Source organism: Lolium rigidum, chromosome 1 (genome assembly GCF_022539505.1).
Source record: "Lolium rigidum isolate FL_2022 chromosome 1, APGP_CSIRO_Lrig_0.1, whole genome shotgun sequence".
Taxonomy (NCBI): domain Eukaryota; kingdom Viridiplantae; phylum Streptophyta; class Magnoliopsida; order Poales; family Poaceae; genus Lolium; species Lolium rigidum.
In genome coordinates this window covers 108,505,685-108,516,194 of record NC_061508.1, presented here as the reverse complement: position 1 = coordinate 108,516,194, position 10,510 = coordinate 108,505,685, and the positions used below count along the sequence as shown (strand labels likewise).

Sequence of the window (10,510 nt, the reverse complement as noted above, 5' to 3'; positions counted from 1 at the left end):
GGACTCATGAGCCTTTTGAGGACACGTGAGCCATATCACTTATCAATTTGCAGTTGAGTCATGTTGCATTGTGCATCTTTGTTCTTATGTTGTCCATCTCAGAGCTCCGAACTGAGGTTTTAGATGTGGGGTCATTTTTTACCTGCCTTAGCAGTACTTGGGTAATAGCAAAGTAGGTACTCCGTTGGATCGTTCCAGCAGCGTTCCCACAAATGCCTGGTTGTGTTCAGCTGGGTTTTAAAGGTGCAATTTTATGATCTGTTATGTACAAACCACGTCCTGTAAAGATCATGTAAATTTGGCAGACCATGGGCCACAGAATTCAGGGAGTCATCAGCCAAAAGCTTGATATCATTTTAAATGAATGATAAAACAGAGATCAAGTTTTCATGAGATAACTTTATCCCAACAGGTGGTGCAAATTTAGGATTCAAAATACGATTAACTTGGTAGATGTCAATAGAAGTTTATGTCTTACAGGCTAATCAGTTCCTGAGTCGCCTGCATTTGATCTACAAACCATAATGCTTAAGATATGTGAAATTCTGCTTCCAAGACATTGTTGATGCATTGCAAATGATAAAAGATTGTGCAAATTTAGGATTCAAAATAGGATTAAGTTGGATTAAGTTGGCATTTGACAATAGAAGTTCAAGCTGAACTATCAAACAGCTGCTAATACCTAATCTGTCTCTTAAGGAAAATGAATAGGTTCTTCCAGCCTTGCAGGTGCTAATCAGTTCCTTGGTTATCTGCAATTGATTTAGTTTCAGTGCTGCACTGCAGCTCTTCCTCCATGACAGTTTGCAGGCAGTCGGTTGCTAGAAAGGAAGGAAGAGCACACTCGTGTTTTTTTTAAATCTGGGATCCAAGTTGGTGTCAAATCTGGAAAAGAAAACTCTTGTATGGGATACCCAAATATAGATGGACGTGGCTACAGAGTGCCCGGTTACCGGTTAGTCTTACGGGGTGCTCACCCTATCGGAATCTAATTCTTTCCCAAAATAGAAATGGGGATGCGGTGATAGTGACAGGTAACTACTTTGACAGTAGGGACAATCCGAAAATAGAAAGCAGATGGTCCTCCACATTTCCTTCCGCGTGTTCCAACCCGTGCAATCTTTAGATGCGAAACTGCATCCAGTTTTTACGAAAAAATACAACATCCCCTAAAAACACCCATACCACTTAGTATGTGTGATCTAACTGAGGATGTACAAAATGCAGTGACGGATGTAAAAAGTTATAAAAATTACATCCAAACTCACTAAAACTGGGATCACAAAAATACAGTGTCCTACACTTTTATCAATTAAAACATTCTGAATGTAGAAAAATGATAAAAATTACAGCTAGAGTGGAGAGGAATTAATATAGTTACATCCATCTACTGATCTCCGGATGAAAAGTTCAAGAGCCACTAATTAGTCTGCAAAAAATTACATCCAGGAACCATAATATACATCCTTCTACCAATTTTAGTCTGCAAAAAAATCACTTCCAGGAACCATAATATACATCCTTCTACCGATCTGGAAGTAGAAAATTTAAGAGGCAAAATTATTCTGCAAAATTTACATCCAAAAACATCATTTCGATTCTTCAATTGATCTGGAAGTAGAAAACTACATGACCGATATGCAATAGAGTAGATCATGTAGTAATAAGCACCTTAACAAGCATGAACACGCGAAACAAAACAGAGAAGGATTAGCGGCAAGAAGAGACAAAGAGTGGAGATGATAGCACAAACACACACTAGAGAAAAAAGTGGCTTGTTGGCCTGCTGGCGTGCAGGGGCATAGCTGCAGCAGCTATCGATTGGGAGCCAGGCGATGGGCGGTGCCGCTGCGCGAAGAGCAAAGGCTTTGACCAGGGCCTGGTGTGGATATTGGTTGCCCTGCTGCTGTGTGTGGTGCAGGACCTGTGCTGGCCCGGAGACCAAGTCGAAGACGAGCTGGAGCAGTTGTGATTGGGGCTTGGCGGTCGGATCAAATCAGCACGTCAGCTCTGCATCGTCCGCCGGATCCAGGAGCTCCAGGCCGCCGCTGAGAAGCACCACCTCTGGGCGGTCTTCGATGCCGAGGACGAGGTGGATCCGGGTGGCACCTAGCCACCCGCACCACCACATCGCCCATGGCCGCCGCCCTTCGCCTCCGTCGCCGGCGCTGCTTGTTCCTCCCTCCCCCACAGCCGCACCAACACCATGGCCGCCGCCCTGCTCTCCTTGGGAGGCGCCTCTCCTTCCTGCTTCGCCGAACTCAGGTTTCACTCGATGGGATCCAATCCATCTCCTCTTGTTCGAGTTCGTGGTGGAGAAGATGCGGGTGGGGGATTTTTCATCGGAGATGTGTGGATGAGGAACTGGGATAGGGATGGAGTGGACCAGACGAGGGCTGCGCCTTAATCGGTGGCACGTGCGGTGTGGTCCCTACTAAAAAGCTGTTGCACCGCGTGATATTGATCGGACGCTCGCGACGGGTGAGCACCGCCTAAGATAAAAATGAGCTCAGGCAGTAATTAGATTTTGGGAATATAGATACTCAAATTCGAATTGCTCAACTTTGTAGCTTCGCAAGGTCCTTCAAGATCGCATTGTGTGTGATGTGTGAGCGAGGAGAGGCCTTGCGTGGTCGGTGGAATTCTCTTGACCGGGATCGCGGTCTTCCTTCCTTCTTCTTTTGGTGTGGCGGCAGGTCTATTCGCCGGGTGCGATTTGTTCTTCCTCTTCGTCGACTTGCGGCAGTGCGTGCGGGTTTGGGTGGTGCTGCGGCGGTGGCTGAGCTGCGGCGGTGCGTGTGGGTCGCGTCGTGGTGGCCGCCCGTCTTCTCGGTGGCGTCTGCTTCTTCTCGCTAGTACGATTTCCCTGTTGCCTTCTCAGTGATTTTCCTCACGTTAGTGGCCGATGAGATTAGAGCGAGTTGTGTGAAGATTTAGCTTGTGTTTGCTGTGTGTGCTGGATCCATGATGGGCCGTGTGTGCAACCGTTTCTTGGGGAGGGGTCGCTGCCCTATTATCCCCCTGAGTCCTCACCGGAACACAATTTGCCCACCGCATTCTCCTCCCTCCATTCGTGAATTCGCTAATCCGAACGGCATCCGCGCTGAACTCACCTGGCCCTGGTACTCACTGCCGTTCTATCTCCATGAGCCGTCCGGTCTGCATCTGCCATCTTGGTCACGTGTGCTGCCTCGCCGCCATCAACTCCATGCGTTCCTGATCCGTGCTCGCCGGCACCGTTGAAGGAGGTCTCGCACCACCTGTCAACCTAGGTAGCGGCACAACGCCTCGGCTCATTCAATCTCTCCACCCCTCTGCTTGCCCCTCTCCGTTCATGGTCAACACTCTGTAGTGGAGAACAAGGATTCCCGAGAAGACACAGGTTGATTGATTTATGGATAATGCTTACTAGCAAAGGAGGGCGCGGCGGCACGCCGCGCCATGTAGTGACTAAGTGATGGTAATTTTTGGTAGTGTTAAATGTTTGTGAGTTTAATTTTTTTCTTTTTGTAATTGTGTATGTTATTTTTAGAATATGTGCTATGTATAATAAACCCAGTTGGGTGTGTACCATCTTTGACGTGTTGTGTGAGTATTTTACTCTCTCTTCGTTATGTGGACTGCGTGTGTGGCTATTCTGAATAAAAATGTGTTGCTTTATTTTATTTTACGGTATGCACTGTATATGTAAGATTAACCAAGTTGTTAAATGAAACAAAAGTTGAGACAACAAAATGAATAAGAAAAGTGAGCTGGTGATCATATGTTAGGGTGGTTAATTTTTTTTTCTTTTGGTAAAGCATGGATGGATGTGCTACGCATGCTGGTACATGTGTCTGTTGCATGTGTTCTTTAAAACATGGTGTGTAGCTGCATTCTTTTCAGTAGGTGACTACCTAAATAAGGCAGATACATATGTATCTATTCAATAGAGTGTTCTCCTCACTATGAACAGCGAGTCAATGGATATTTATGATCTTCTTGAGATGGTGCTCGCTTGGATGTCATGCCGACTCCTCGATTTTCTCAGTGGTAAATTTCTTTTCACCGTGGTGATCTATTTTTCTTGCTGTTAGTATCTTCTTCGAATGTGGGGCTCATTTTTTTACATAAAATGTGCACACTCTTGAAGTTTCTTGTAAGGTTATATTGGATGAAGTGGTTAAGAAACTTCCAGATATGTTTGATTCGATACCTATTGTAGGTATGGTGGGTTTTTTTAGCGATGTTCATTGTTCCGTGCAAGATTTGGAGGTTCTGTCAGGTGTTTACCTCAAGTGGGCAAGAGTATCGTACAATGAAGGGGGTTGAAGAGAAGGCAACAGAGTCGTTCATTAGGCTAACTTGAAAGGAAATTTAATTTTGAAATTAAGGATCCCATTTGGTAGAATATACGCCGTTTTAACCACAATAGTTACAACTCTTGTAGTGGAAGAGAACCATGTATTGAGGGTGAGAGTAGAAGCACTAACAAATGGTTGGTGCCGTACGTTGGATGGTGTCGATAATAGATATGCAAAAATTGCTTATGCTCAGCCAATAACTTTTAAGTATTGTGCACCTAGAGTTGCTGAGTGTTCATATGAACAAATCACTAATTTCGCTTTCATGATTGTCACTAATGGTATGCCTGAGTTTGAGAAAATCGCTGAGAAGTATTAGTTAATGTTTTCACTTCTGCTATGTTAACGGTTGTATTGTAAGGAAGTGACTTAAGGTGTGTAGGTGTGTATGTTACGTTGTATAGAAGAAAAGTTGTTCAATGTTTAGTTTTGTAAGGTAATCAGATTTGTGCATGTGCTTTTGTATGTATATTGTTGCCGGGTGCACTCTTATAAAACATCGATAGACAAACATGGATAGACAGGTAGGCAGTAAGTAGTATGAATTAGAAATACTGGGAGCTAGAATTCGTGAAGAACAAGTTTAACTTATAAACTTTGTTCTAGAATATGACCGAACAGTGTGTCCTTTATTCATATTTCTAAAATTGTACACCATTCATATGTTACACAGAGGAGAAGATAACATGCCTGATAGAAAAGGATACTTAGTAACTTCGTGTGGCCACACTAATCTATAATTCTCTCAATACACCGACATTGTTGATGGATCACTGAAAATCAGAGGAAGCAGCTTCACCTGTATCCACCAAGGAATTTTGCGCACATTTGCAGACAAACTGAGAAAGTGTAGGAGGACACAGCTCTGCTGAATGCATTTGGTGGATCGTCAAGGGATGTTATATGCTCTTTCACCATACAAAAAGGACTGACCACGTATTGAATCATGGTAGGTGGGAAAAGATTACACGGTAAGCCTGCCAGACGTAGCTCAGCTCTGCTTGTTATACCACTACCTGTTAATTCGTAGCACTACAGAACCCAAAAATGCAGGGTGCTCTGCTAAGACAACACAATTTTACCTCATCGACTATAGAAGCTGATGATGGTGCACTCTGTTGCGTGAGATCCATAGATGGTGGCGGAGTTGAGGTCTTACAAGGACCTTGAACCTGCTTTGGAGTTTGAGGAATAGGGAGATCCTCATTATTCTGACCCGCAGCCGAACCATCCATGCCTTGTCGCACAGTAACATTCGCACATACAATCGGCTCAGCAATCTGTAGTGTGCAACGCATCCAATGATTCACGTCTTGGAGTGACAACAACACTGAATTCTCTTCCCACGATGGCAAGCAAATCCGGGGGCACGGTATTAGCCTGCCCTCTGACACTTGACACAAGCAACAATGCCTCCTTTCAAAGGACAATCTCTCCTCAAGTCTCAAACAAATATAAGTCTGCAAATTTGGCACGTCAAAATTTACACGTCAATTTTTTTTTTTTTTTTTTTTTTTGCAGTGTGAACATCTACAGAGTCAGTGTAAATTGGTCGAACAATGAACCTATACCTGCTAGAGTAATAGCACAAGTGAGTAAGCATTTGTCACGAACAGGATAGATAAACACACAATAAAAACGACGGAAAACAGAAGACATGGCAAGCAGATGTGTGTACCTTGGCAGTGGTATAGCAGTAGCGCACGGAGGGCACTTGTATACTCCATCCTCTAACTCAAGTTTCTTCCAGTATTCTTTGCATCTTATCTAATACCAGCCCTTTTCTGTGAGAACTTCGTTGATTCTAACAAATATCTTGTAGCGTACTCTGAGAATTACTGACCAATTCTAGACACCGAACATGCCATGCTATCATTTGGTTCAAATGTTGATATTTCTATGATTGTTGATACGGTCGGCTCAACATGAACCTAGTTTCCATTGTGCAGCTCGATATGCCACCACATATGCTTCGACCTGTAGCATACGCAAGACACACATGTTACCGAACAAATAGTAACTTTAACACGCCGCCGGAACTAATCTCTTAAGAAAACGAACCTTTCCCAAACAGTAGCAATCTCTGGAATTGGCATATTAACATGCCATCTTGTAGTAGATGTGCCGTTGAAGGCCAATAAACATGTAGAATATCAAATATTATAGTTAGCATAAATCAGAAAGGAAAAAAGCACCGAACGGCAACAAAAAAAATAGTCGAGAGTGTATGACCTGAGTACTGTCTAACTGTCATGCCAACAAATAAGATGATGACGGGCTCTTAATTTGATGCCTGTCTAACTGTCATGCCAACAAATAAGACGATGACGGGCTCTTAATTTGATGCCTCCATCAATCCATCAGCATCAAATAATCAGCAAGCTCCCCCCACAGGGTAACAACAGCATGTTCGCCTCATGAACTAACGCATGTATGAATTAGATATTAATCAGAAGAAGCAAGTATTTGGTCTGAAAAATAAAACCAAAAACAGAAGCAATTCGGCACCTGCCATTTCTGGCTCCTAGCATTGCCAGATGGAGGCAAAACATGTGACTTTTCTCACCAATCCAACAACATCTATAAATGTACACGAAGCAATTAAATTACCACAGAAGAAAACACAATTTGCTAACAATACAAAGGGTATAAAATAAATCAACAATCAAACCGGCCACATTTGTACCAGGTAAAAGTATAATTTTGTCGATGCGATCTGACAGCATGCTGAAAGGGGGAGCAGTATAGGCAAACATAGGAAAAATCTCTAGCGGTGGCTCCACCTCCATCAGAATAGTTCTCATAGTGAAGCAGATCCTCAAAGGATGGTACACTGACCTATAGCTCCTTTTGGGATCATATAGATAAAACTTGTTAATGATGTATACAGACCCCTCCTTCAGCTAATCCCTAAATTGATCCACTATATCACCAGGAAGTAAACCTTCCATTATGGATTTATGTAAATCACCCAGGAACAAAGAGGAAAAGAAAAATTCTAATCAGAGAGTAGAACAACATAGGGGAAAATTGAAGGAATGATCAAATCAAGTAACTATGATAGGGATTGCCCAAATTTAAAAAAAAAACACTTATCTCTCAACTCTGAATGGAATAAGGCATGTTAACTATGCGCACCAATCAAAGGATTAAGAAATTGAAAAAAAATGAATACACACAAGTTGAGCCACTACAAAGCGGGATAAAATGGCGTAAGGCTGCAGAACATCAATAAATAGATTGATAGATTACACCTGAACAACTTGACAAATAGAAAAGCAAAGAGAATAGATATAACATGTTGGTAAACGATAATAAAATCAAGTGAGAAGAGAGTCCCCTGATCTGGACTCCTAAACTCACAGATCCCAGCAAATAGAACCATGATCTTCCATCGATAGGAATTCCGAGACATATTCTTCAGGGGCATAAAACAACACGAAATCGTGAGGGAGAGAAATCACATATGAGCTGTATATGCATTAGCAGCAAGAATCTGAAATAAGGAATGCAGGTAATAAGAGACGAACCTTGTTAGGCAAGTGAGCAGGCAACAACAGAAAGACCGATGAGGCAAAAAACCATCACCACTTCCACTGCCATCGAAACGCACAGGCACCGAATGCACTGGACCGCGTCGCGTAGCAACACCGCCACCGCGCGCTGAAAGCACGCCACACGTGAAGAGAAAAGGGTATAAATTCTTTTCGAATAGTACAACAGTGCTGGTAATACAGACTAAAACCAAAAATGGAAATTGTAGGGACATCACCATACATATGAATTCCTTCTCTGAATCAATTCAAAGCTGAAATATTCAGAAGCAGCAAAGAAAAATCTCTCTTGTAGTAAAAATATAGAATCAAATGACACAATTATGGCTGTTTGAAGATCTTTACATGATGAATACTACAGGTTATCGTTGATAAAGTAGAAAGCAAAGAATCAATTTTTTCTTGGAAAAACAATAACAATGTACCATGGTATCTGTCATTTTCCCCTTAATAAGTTGATCAAAGATGTTTGCAAGCTCATATTGATGATCATGTGGGTGTATAAAATGAAAATCACCTCTTTTACTGTAGCTTTGACAGGGGTACCGGCTGCTTCATGCATAGTCGTATTTTCTAAGATCTAGTCACCAAATTAAATCATATCAATCTTCAAAGCAGCCAAATTAAGTTCAAAGCCAAATATTTTATCGTGCGCACCCTTCAAAAAAATATCAGTGCATGGACAAAGCATCTGAGCATGGAGCAAGGTTTGAGACCAAAATAAATCAACTCCTTTTAACTACATACTCGAGAGTCAAGAATGCCTAAATCTGCATCAACTAATTTGGATCGGATGGGGTAACTCTTGTTATTTCCGATGCTCCGCAGTAGGTGATCAATCTTACACAACACACTGAATAGACATAGACCTTTCAGAATTTAACAAAACCAAGAAAATAAGAGCAAGGACTGTTGTTTAACAACCCTGCACATGCTAAACTAAACATCAACACATTCATGCAGATTCTGGATTTGTTAGGTACACTACAAACCCATTTAAGCATACCATTTCACAAAGATATTTCTAAAAAGAGAGGAATGAGTATCCAATCTACACATAAAAAACATGAGTATTACTCTGGAAAAACCTAAGATGGCCAAGACAATGCCAGGGACACTATTTTAGGCTGTAGGTTTATAACCACAAAATTGGAGAAAGACAGAATCCCATCCAAACTCAAGCCCTAAATGAACAGTGTAGCAGTCAAGATTTTATGAGATCAAATACATGTCAATATAACTGGTTATGCTTTATTAATAAAGAAGAGAGACCGTACCCTTTTAAATACATTACTTTGTCTTTCATTGGACAATCTTCAAAATAAAAAATCCTAGACCTTCCGATACACGTTATGACAATAAGGTAAAGGTTGCCAAGCGGCATAATTTGACTGTACGAAGCTGCATAATTTGAGCACCGAGTATTAGCAGGTTCTATCTTAACGAAAAATATTCAAAAGCAAAAAGCTTTTAGGAGCCATAAAGAGATATTTTGTGCCCTGAAACTTTTCTTGATACCCCAAAACAAACATGCATCAATAGAATTACCTGAGAAATTTCTTAACACTCAAGAATAAAAAAGAAGCAACGGTATTATCTGTCCAACATAAATAAAAAGAGCATCAGTAGCTAAGGAGATTGTTATCTATATATCTATATATTCATAGACGAAAGAGCTAGGAGATGATGCTGGACTCTTGACAGGTGACCAGTGTTGATCGAAGGTTTGTCATCCTAGAATAGAAATTAAGCCCAAAAATTACATCTAATACATCTGAAGAACATGTCAGAATTATAGCAGATTATACTTGGCACAGAAAGCTTCAGTAAGATGTTTGGAATGTGCATCTTGTGTGCCACCGATTTCAGCATGACCAAAGAAATATGATCGACCCAACAATCTTTTTACCTGCTAATCCAAATAGGCAACCATGGAACTTCCTTTGAACGGCAGCAGCCCCCAATCTTCCGCGGGCGGTTGCCGCCACTGGCGATGGGCCACTTCAGCGGAGAGATGCGCTGCCTCGATCACTTCGTGAGAGACGTGGAGCATCTTCTTGCAAACCGCAATGGCAAGAGGATATGTGGGCTGTGGCGGCAAGCCGGTGAGAAGCTGCACATCTGGGGCACGCCGGCAGTTGGAGATATTCTCCCATGGGCGACGCTCAGAAACATGCGAGGGAGCAGCGGTGGCCGGCCATCCTCGCCGGGGTGTTGGCCGTCCGTCGCCCAGGTCAGGTCGAGTCCCCAAATAGAGGGTCGACCGCACCCCAACCTCCACAGCACCGCCGGAGCCTGGTCATCCTCGACGTGTTGCCGGCAGGTGAGCCTCTTGGGCTCGGCCGGCCCAAATGGAGGCAAGGGGAAGCAACGGCCGAGAGGGAATCAAGCAGGTACGGTCCGCCGAGGGTTGTGGCGGTGCCCGGCGGTGCGGGGGGCGGAAGGTGGGGCGGCGCGTGGAGGAAGAAAGGGCGGAGGATCGCGTGGGGGAAAGAAAAAGGCTCGAGAGTTTTCCAGACGGATGGTTGGATCGGAACAAATGTACCTGGTCAAAGCGGTGGAACAATAATTAAGTACATGGGCCCACCAAACACACTGTTTTATCCATCTCAC

The 10,510-nt window shown here is 43.0% G+C and overlaps 1 long non-coding RNA gene across 12 annotated transcripts; it reads right to left on the bottom strand.

The window, feature by feature from the left end:
- Positions 1-4,953: 4,953 nt before the first annotated feature.
- Positions 4,954-10,285, bottom strand: LOC124648277. 12 transcript variants are annotated; one of them, XR_006986445.1, is made up of 6 exons: positions 9,807-10,284; positions 9,446-9,494; positions 7,874-9,298; positions 6,405-7,761; positions 6,022-6,320; positions 4,954-5,803 (listed from the first exon to the last, which is right to left on the bottom strand). It is a non-coding gene; the product is annotated as an uncharacterized LOC124648277 (long non-coding RNA). The 12 variants fall into 12 exon arrangements; XR_006986450.1 differs by having other exon boundaries at positions 6,405-6,765; positions 6,852-6,923; positions 7,030-7,761; positions 7,874-10,273; XR_006986442.1 differs by having other exon boundaries at positions 7,874-9,494; positions 9,807-10,285.
- Positions 10,286-10,510: the final 225 nt, after the last annotated feature.